At 56.1% G+C, this 9,562-nt stretch overlaps 1 long non-coding RNA gene across 1 annotated transcript in view; it reads left to right on the top strand.

Moving 5' to 3' along the window:
• Window positions 1-9,562, top strand: part of LOC123522026 — a 145,269-nt gene that overhangs the window by 105,028 nt on the left and 30,679 nt on the right. Inside the window, exon 2 of the long non-coding RNA XR_006680337.1 lies at window positions 4,471-4,534. This is a non-coding gene — a long non-coding RNA (uncharacterized LOC123522026). The remainder of the gene's footprint in view (window positions 1-4,470; window positions 4,535-9,562) is intronic.

The following is a 9,562-nucleotide window of genomic DNA, read 5'->3' as shown; positions in this document are numbered from 1 at the left end:
TTGGGGTCATCGTCCTCAAGGCCTGGTGGGCCAGGATGTGCTCCAGTCTCTCCTCCTCCTCCATCATCTGCTCCTGTGTGCTCTGGTCAGATATATCCTTCTCCCGGAGCTGCGGATTCAGTGCTATCCTTTGAAATAACTTCTTCTCGGGGGAGGGGCAGACATCCACTTGGTATTTGGGGCTGGGGCCAGCCCCTCAGACCTCTCCATTGGTTCCGCACTCCGTGCCAGCATGTTGCATTCACACCTTGGAGCACTGGGTTGAATCTGGTCCCTCTTTCCCTGTGGAGATATAAACAACACCCTCCCCTTGGGTGGGTTACTTTCGCTGCATTCTTCTGTGGTGACTTTGTTAGGGTTCTTGGGTGGGAAATACCTCAGTCCTTGGCTTCGTGCGAGAAATAATCACGCCGAAGCGTGGTTTGTGATCCAAGTGGGTTTTTATAAAGGACGGAAGAAGTTTCGGGTTTTACAGTCTCAAAAGAGTACACGCTATTTCAGGGAAGCATGCCAAACTGTGTGAAAGCCGTTCTGGGGCCCACCACCGAACAGGGGCAACCTCGTGGGACTGCTCACCCACACATGGTGACCTGAGGCCAGAGAGGGAGTGGCCAGCCCAAGTGCAGAAGTGGGGTAAAAAGGAAGACTGCTTTCCCGCGGCAAGGGTAACGTAAACCTCGGCTCAGAAGGCGTGGTGGAAGGTATTGTTTGACCCCAGTGGCTGAATTAAGCCCAGCTGGGCCTAGTTTGGGCCGCCCAGCTGTACTGCCCACCTGGCTTGGGGGGCTTGAATTGGAGCATACTCAGTTAGGGTCTTTATTGGTCTGTAAGGCTCGCCTGGCTCTCTTCCAAACCTCCTGTGCCGGCATGGGGAGGGACAACCCCTGTCCCTGTCTGACTGCCTGACAACTTTATTTTCAGACAGGCTCTAAGGCAGTGCTTGGAAGCTCCACAAATATGAGGGAGCTTCGAAAAATCTCATTTTCCCATGAACTTTCAGAAGCCCCAAGTGCATAGCCACCAGTGTAGCACCCCCAGGGCCCACCCATTTCCCATAGACCAAACAGATGTCCTGGGACTGGGGTTTCCTGTGCTGGTTGGTGCTAGGTTCCCGCCCGAGCAATTTCTAAGGCAGGGCCGGGAGGTGGATGTGGTGACTTTGTTGGCCGGGTCTGGATATATGGCCAGCCCTTGGCCCCTGGGTAAGGTCATTCCCACAGAAATGTCCCAGGCTGAGTGAACGAGGTTCAGGTGGCTGACCCACATGGGTGCCTCTACTCTCTTAAGTCTGGCGTAGAGTCTCCTGGTGTAGAGTGTGACGGAGGTAAGGTCTGACTGCCCTCAGCCTCAGCCCAAAGCCAATTCCTGTGAGGCCGAGGTCAGACATGCCTCCACTTACCAATTCTGACGCCAACCAGCCCTCCCACAGAACTCTGCTTCTAAGCTTGGATTGGTAATTATGCCGCAACCACACGCAACTCACAATTGTGGCCTTCACCGGGACATTAACAGGTTCCCATTCAGGATCCAAAATGGTCGGGGCACAGTTCTTCAGTCAGGACAGCCTTTGCTCAGCCATGCCCTCAGGCAGACCTCTCTCTCAACCCTACTTTCCTTTGGCCTTGGGCCGATTCAAGCAGAATTACAAAGCTCTTTTGGGGACTGCCAATAAATGTCCAGAGGGCATGCTACTACTCTCCTAGAACCGCAGCCTGGAAGGCCTTCCGCTGGATCTCTGCATCAGCAGCCCCAGCGCCCCATGAAGTGTCCGGAGGCACCCACACTGCAAGCAAGCCTTCTGCCCAGAGGCACTCAGCTTCACTCCCTCCCTTCCCAGCCACCACCACCCCGCCCCCCCTAGCCATCTTGTGCTCTGGTTTGGGGTTCTGCTGCTGCCACCCTACTGCTGTTTCTCTGGGTGTCACGGCTTGTGTCCCTGGATCAAGGAGGTTCAATGTTCAGGGATCTTAGGGCTCTTCCTTCTTGATGGTGGTGCCTGCTCCCCCTGCTGCTGCAGGGAGGCTCATTTGATACCCAGCACCTGGCAGCACGGCTCAGTCCCTGCACGCGAGTCCCACACTGTTCCCGTCCCAGCGAGCCTGTGGCTGCGTCCCAGAGCCTTCTCAATATCTCACCCACCCGAGCCCATCAGGAAAACGTCCTTGGGTGGGAGTTGCAATGACCACAGTAAGAGGAGCGTTGTTAAGTAATTCAGTGCAGCTCGGGGCCCAGTGACCTATAAAGGGTGGAATTCAGATCTAGAAGCTGGCTAAGAAAAGCCATCGAATGTTTATTTTCTCTACCCTAGAACTGAATTTCCTTCCATTATGAGCAGGAGCGGGTGGGTGTGGGGAGGGCTGGGAGGGAAGCAGCACACAGTGGTTTTAGCTGCACCTGCGCCGGAGGAAGCACTGATACTTCTGTCATTTTACAGTTTGGCGCTGTCCCCAAACAGCATTGCATTCATCGATTTCTGAAGGACTGTGGTTCTTGGTCTCACCAACAGATCTTGTCATTAAAGACTTTGGTGGAGAAAGGTGTGCACTGTCTCTCCCGTCCTCCCTCCACAGTCAGTGTACTGTTGGCCTTGCACTTGGAAGCAAAGGCAGCCCTGCCTGCTTTGTGGAGACTGTCAACCGGAGTGCCTGGCGTGAGAGCAGTTAGAGACTCGTTGCCCTTCTTAGGGACTCTCGAGGCAGGATTGTTAAAACTGCCCAGATGCCTGGACTCTGGAAAGTTGACTTGCTGCTCACTAGGTTTCCTTCCAGGAAACTTCCTGGGGAAGCCACTGTTTGGTCTGGGCCTTGACCTTGTGTATTTAGACATTACAGCATGGGGGAGGGGGGGTAGCAAGGCATGGCCAGCCTGCATTTAGCCTCTTCACTGACTGATAGCAGAGGCTGATCTAGCTGGAGGAGGCTTTGGGGCCAGGCACCTGAGTTTATCTCCTGGCTATACTTCTGCTTAGCTGGACAGGCTCAGACTCATAGCGTGTTTCTCTCCGACTCAGGGCCTCACTTGTAACACGAGCGGGGAAATAAATGGACCTGCTTCTTACGATTAGGTACTGCCTCGGTGGCGCAGTGGTTACATGTTGGACTACAGTCCGCAGGGTCGGCAGATTGAAACCACCAGCCTCTCGAAGAGGGAAGGTGGGCTTTCTACTTCCCGTAGAGAGTAGCACACTTGGGAACTCGCAGGGGCAGTTCTACCCTCTCCTATAGGCAGAACTGTATCATCAGTACTGTAGTCAGTATTGACTAATAGCTGTGGGTTTGGCTTTCATTTTCTGAGGATCGTTGAGAGGATGAAATGAGTGGGCACCTGTCCAGGGCTGAGGACCGAGTCTGGCACACACACATGGGGCATGAGGGCTGGTACCTCTCAGAGCTCATCTCTCTGACTTGGTCAGTGCTGGGCCTGTGATGGGAGACATTCATCCTTTCATGAAAAAATCCATCAGAATATAAATAACTGCCGAATAGTTCAGAAACCTCTGTGTTCATAGTATAGCGTTGAGAACCAGGGGACGGCTCAGATGGGTGGTACAGAGGTTAAGCCCAAAGATTGGTGGTTCAAACCCACCCAGAGGCCCCGCTGCAGCCCAGCCCGGCCATCTGCATCAGAAACATCACAGCCTTGACAGCCCTGTGCAGCTGTTCTGCCCCCACAGACCCCGGGGCAACCAGCGGCCTGTGGCTGCAGGCACATGGGCTGGGGTGCACTGGACTCCAGTAGGAACAGAGATACGCCTCCGGACAGCACTGTTTCCCTCAAAGGGCCTCTCTCGTGGCCCATTACCTCGCTGCCTTCTCCACTTTGCCCACCCTGCCCCAGTCACCCTGGCTTCCTGGCTGCTCCCCAAATGCTCCACATGCACTACTGCCACCTCACTGCCTTTGCTCTGCTGACAGTGTGCTGTCTCCCGTGTTCCGGTCTCCTCCCCTCCGGCTTTCCCATAGCCACCGAGTCGGGGCACACCAGCCTGCTCGCTGCACGGTCGTCGTCTTTCTCCCGGGCTCTTACTGCCCCCACACTCGGTGTGTTCTGCGTCTGTTGATTGGTAGCCCCAGTGGCATACGAGTCAGGCACTGGCTGCCAACCCGCAAGGTTAGTGGTTCAGAACCACCACCAGGACAGGAGGCTTTCTACTCCTGTAAAGAGTTCCGGTCTGAGAAATCCCGAAGCGCGGTTAAAACCCGTCCTGCAGGGTCGCTGGGAGTGAGACTGGACTTGGTGGCAGTGAGTTTGGGTGTTTTCTTTGGGGCTCGGTTTGTGGTGTGTGTCGTCCTCCCGAGGGGCGAGGATGGTGGCGGCGGCCCTAGTTGCAGTGCCTGGCATGGGCAGCAGGTGTGCAGTGCCTGTTTGTTGAGGGGCCAGGGAAAGAAAGGGGTGACAGGCAAATGTTGCAGTAGGTAGACTCCAGGTGGCCGAAGACATAACCTTTTATTTCTTTTCCTTGCTCCATAGATGCAGTCTTTGATGCCGGCTCTCCTGAGACCCTCCGACCTCTAGAGTCCTGGGTGTGCGAAGGGTGAGTGGACGCGACCATCTGGGGTTTGCTCACATTTTACAACGAGCTTGTGGAAGCACCTTGATTACTAAAGATGATCCAAAAGAATGTCATGGGGACAGTGCCTTCCTCCCCATGTCTCCCACCGCCCGCGGGGCTGGCATCTTCCCCAGAGGTGCCCTGTCAGATCTCTCCACGCATCCACACTGCTGTGTGCACACGCGGGGCTTCAAAAAGTCAGTGGTAAAAGGAAATGAAAAGACAATGGAATCTTTCCACTGACATTTTGAAGCCCCACGTAGATACCCAAAACCTAACCTAACCGGTTGCCATCGGGTTCGATTCTGACTCATGTCAGTCTCATTTATGTCGGAGGAGACCTGCGTCTCGGGCCACCGCTGAACGCTCGATCGTTGGCACTACAGAGCGTGGAGTGTGTGTGCTTCCCGTCTTAGTTTGTGTATATCGGGTTCTTCGGAGAAGCAGAACCGATAGAGATATGTGTTTCCAAAAGTTCACAGGAAAACTTCATGTTTTTATCCATTTTTTCACAACCTTCTTTTGAAGGTCCCTTGTAAACAGAAAGGGAGACGGGATTGCTTGCTCGCTTGATTTTAGAAGACATGAGCTCGTGTGATTGTGGGGCAGTCTGGAAACTCGGACAAGACGTCTGTGCCAGTCTCAATGGCAAATGCCGCTTTTGGAGAGCCGCGGTTCCTGCTGTTAACGCTTCCACGCTTGGATACGGCCCACCGTGTTGCCCAGGGCGAGCTTTGTGGGTTGAGATAAAATGATGGTAAATTGTCGCAACATGCTGCCTTCCCAGCAATATGTAAACTCGTATTTGGACACGCCAGTGGACCCCATAGAGCTGGCCATGCTGATGCCCAAAGGAGCCCTCACAGGTGACCGGTCAAAACACAACACGTGTAAGCAAGGTTGCGACGGCAGGCTTTGTGTGTGTTTTGCCACACTAGAATGAGAAGAGCCCTGATGGCCTCCCGTGGCTCCTTCTCCACGGCCCCCCAGAACGGCGCAGAGCAGAGTCTGTTCATACACATCGAGGTATCGCCCCTTATTTTTAAAAAAACATTTCTAATCCCAGCGGTCAAAATGCCCATCGGGTTTAGACAGTAGACCGTTGGCTAAGTTAATAGAGCAGCCCCCTTACCCCACAGTGTGACTGCCGTAGTACCACTTTCTCTGTGGGTTAAAAATAAAGTGTCGGTTTTAACAACATAACTTAAACTATGTACATATGGTGACTGCTTCACATGTGATGCAGGACTTGAAGACTTTGTATGTGGTGCTTTTTGCTCGTGAACATCCCTTCTCATTTCTGCGGGCTGCATCCCAAGTGGTGCGGCGGACCCCAGGTGTGCCGGTCCAATTTGTAGTGAGGCATGGCTCATCCGCTGTTTGTGGGGTGCAGAGCAGGAGCTTGGGAGCGCCTATAGCTAAACCTCCAAGCACCATTTAGCCCGAACAGTGTGGAAGGGGAAGCAGAGGATTCTGGGCTTCAGACTGGATGCTGGCAGTGATGGTGACCTTGGGATACCAACCCAACCCAACCCAACCCTCTCCACCCTGTGGAGGGTTCCAGACTGAATCGGAAAGCAGACGGCCTCGTCTTGCTCCCCCAGAGCAGCTGACGCGTTTAACCTCCGACCTTGGAGTTAGCAGCCAGCGGCTAAACCACCAGGTCTCCCCAGGAAATGTACGGGGGCTTTGAAGAGTCGGTGGGATCTTGTCATTCCATTTCTCAGTGAGCTTTTGAAGCTCCCTGCAAACTTCGGTGACTGTTCTCCTGGCTGCTGGCTCTCGTCGCGTGTCCGGTTACCTGGTACGCAGGATAAGCACGGGCTCACTTGTGCTTGCTTATTCATCTGCAGTAAACAATTACGCATTTTCCCCACCACATCGAAGATTCTGCTTTGGGGTCTGGCTGCCATCTGTTTGTCTCCCAGCTCCACAGCACCCCTTCCTACAGAATCAGAGCTGCTTCTCAAACTTGGGATGTCTGGCTGGGCCAGGGAACCCAGTTAGCAAGGTTAGCACTGGCTGCCTGTGTTTACCTACCATGGTCACCACAGAGCGGACGATGCATGTGCTTCGCACAGCTGTGTCGTGTAAAGGCACACGGCTCATCGTTCACCTTGTGGGATTTGAGATCAAAGATCCAGTGAAGCCCACCCACAATTGGAGGGGCCTGGCTACCAGCTGAGCCCACTGCTTCTCTGCCCCCTTTTTGTCCAGTGGCATGCTTCCACGACTGCCCTCCTATCTGGATCTCCATTGCTCCCTCGATAGAGAGGTGTGCACTCAGGGGTGGCCACCTGCCTGCCCATCTGTCTGTCCATCCATCCATCCAGTCACTGAGCCTGCCCGTGTTGTTGGCCCTGTGCTGGGTGGGCTGTGAGGAAGGCTCGAAGAGAAACAGCCCAGAGTGGAGCGCTCCACTGGGCGAAGCCGCAGGCACGGCTACCCAGAGGAGACCCCTGGCACTGGCCTGGGGTTTCAGGGCAAGCTTGGAAAAGGCAGCACCACCGACGGCCAAGAACCCAGGCTCCCAGGTCCCACCCACCGACCTAGTGCTTCAGGGCCCGGCTCACCTGCCGGAGTCTCCACTTCCCACCCTTGGTTTTGAGGATTGCAACCTGAGTATGAATTTTGGTACCTAGGACGGATTGAGAGGAGCCACAAGGTCTGCGCTGGAGTCCCCCAGCCGCTCCGAGGAGAGAGGTGAGGCTTCTCTCCTCCATGGAGTTCCAGTCTCGGAAGCCCGCACTATGGTTGTGAGGACGAGCGGGCTCGACGCAGTGTGTGCGCCCAAGTGAGGGCAGGTGCGTGAAGGGATGGTGATGGCGACCTAGCAGGTGGCGTGCCGCCACTCACCCTCACTGTGTGTAGCAGAGGTGCAGCTGGCCCACCCCTCTCATCAGATAAGCAGCGTGAGCTGCTGCTCCGGGACTCTCACCCACTCTCAGTGGGCCCTGCCCTGGGCGAATAGGTGGCCGGCTGCAGTAGGGCCATACCCTGAGAGCTGGCCTGCAGAGCCGAGGCTGGGGGCAGAGATGCCACAGGACAGGACAGGAGAGTCACTGAAAGCCCCGCCCCTCTCTCCCAGTCCCCAGGCTCTGAGCCCCCACTTCAACGCTGGGCCGCCCTTGATCTCCACGGCCAGCATGCATGGCTGCTCTGCTCAGCCTGCCCAGATTAGACCTGACAGTGTGATTTATCCCCTGGCTGGAGCCGGGAGGGCAGAGCCCCGCCGGGAGATTCCATGGGGGCGCTTGTCAGCCTGCATTAGCTAGGGCCCTTCACGCAGGCTTGCTGTTTCAGCTGATAGGGCTTTTTCAGGTGTCACTTCTGAGCAGCCCCCTACCCACCCACCCCCCATTCCCAGGGTGGCTCCCGAGACTTGTCTGCCAGCCCCTAGGAGCCAGTCGTGAGGAGGGCCTCTGACACAGGCCCGGCCTGATAGGAGCAGAGACTTGGGGCCTTTCAACTGTCCCCGTCTCTCATCTGCCGCTGAGGTCCACAGCTGCCCTGGCATGGTCCCGTGTCTGCCTCTAGCTGCCCCCACTCATTCACTGGGTGCCAGAGAATGCCAGAACTCGGTGCAGCTGCGGGTTGGTCCCGAGGCCCTCGAGCTTCAGCCGCACAGAGGTGCAGGGCAGTTGGGGGGCTCGGCTGACAGGGGTGCTTCCATCTGGTGGCATCACTAGCACCGACACTCTGGGTCATGGCATGAGAACGAGCCGGCCTGCAGCACAGGGCTCAAACGCCACAGCCCAGGAGCGACCCCTTCAGTTTGTTCACGCCTGGGACTCGACACGTGGGGGTGGCCACAGTGGTCAGGTGTGACCACCTTCGAAGGAAACTCACTGCCATCGGATCAGTCCCCACCCATAGTGAGCCCGTAGCGCAGAGTAGAGCCGCCCCTGTGGGCTTCCCAGCCTGTAAATTTGAGGGTAGGCGGTCACTTCTTTCTCTCGAGGAGCAGCTGACAGGTTCGAACCGCTAACCCTGCGGTCTGACCTCCAATGCTTGACCCACTTCGCCTAGGAATGGCTTCTCCCCGACCCTCACATCCCAGTGGGAGAGAGTCTGTGTCCTTAATTACCTTTCAGCTAAGTGCCCTGGCAGACATGGCCAGAGGAGTGTGTCTGGGGGGCCCGGCATGTGTGGGAGGGGTCAGGTGGAAGCCTGCTGGTCAGTCAGCCTTCGGACAGCACCAGCAGAGACCTGGGCCCGGGAGGAGCCTGGTTCTTTGAGGCCCTGGAAGAAGCCAGGCTTGGATGCTGCCGGCTCCTGAACAGGGAGAGGTTGGTAAGGGCGGACTGTCCACAGGCTCAGTGCCCATGGGGAGGGGTCCAGCCTCATGACGCCCGCCTTCTGGAGCTGCTGAAAGAATGCTGTGAGCTCAGTGGTTCTTTGAGCCAAACACCAACCCCCCAAGCCGTGAGGCAGTCAGTGCCCCCGTGCAAGAGATGGACGCAGCTGCACCCGGGCACAGCTGTCCGTATCTGCCTGCTGAGCTGGCATTCTGGAAGAGGGAAAGGGGTTCATGAATCCACCCGGGGCGAAATGGGGCAGGGGTATGCAGAGCGGAAGAGGGTCTTCAACAAGCTGGTGGGAAATGGAACTAGAAGATCACAGGATTTTCCCACCAACTTCTCTGAAGCCCTTTGTATAGGAGAGAGTGTTCATTCAGATCATAGATTCCCAAGCTGATTTGGCCCGTCGCCCCTTTTCAGAAAAACAATGACTCGGCGCGGGGGGGCCCCCCCCCAACCAGGCAGTTAAAAACGTTTGTGTGAAGCCCATCATCCAGCATAGAGTGCACCTATCTGCTTTTGCAGCCCCACCCCCACCCCAGGGAGTTGGCAAACACTGACTTGGATGCTCTGGGCTGCGTGGCCTCATTCACCCTGGTTCAGGAAGCATGAGTGTGGACCCACCCTTTAGGCTGGGGCCTCCTGGTGGCCAAGTGGGTGTGAGTTGGGCCGTGAACTGCAAGGTCAGCGAGGGAGAAAGATGAGCCGC

This window comes from Echinops telfairi, unplaced genomic scaffold (genome assembly GCF_000313985.2).
Source record: "Echinops telfairi isolate 266 unplaced genomic scaffold, ASM31398v2 ScPeMD7_655;HRSCAF=1070, whole genome shotgun sequence".
In the NCBI taxonomy this organism is placed as follows: Eukaryota; Metazoa; Chordata; class Mammalia; order Afrosoricida; family Tenrecidae; genus Echinops; species Echinops telfairi.
Note: the sequence above shows the minus strand (reverse complement) of the source record. Positions and strands in the feature narration are given on the sequence as shown.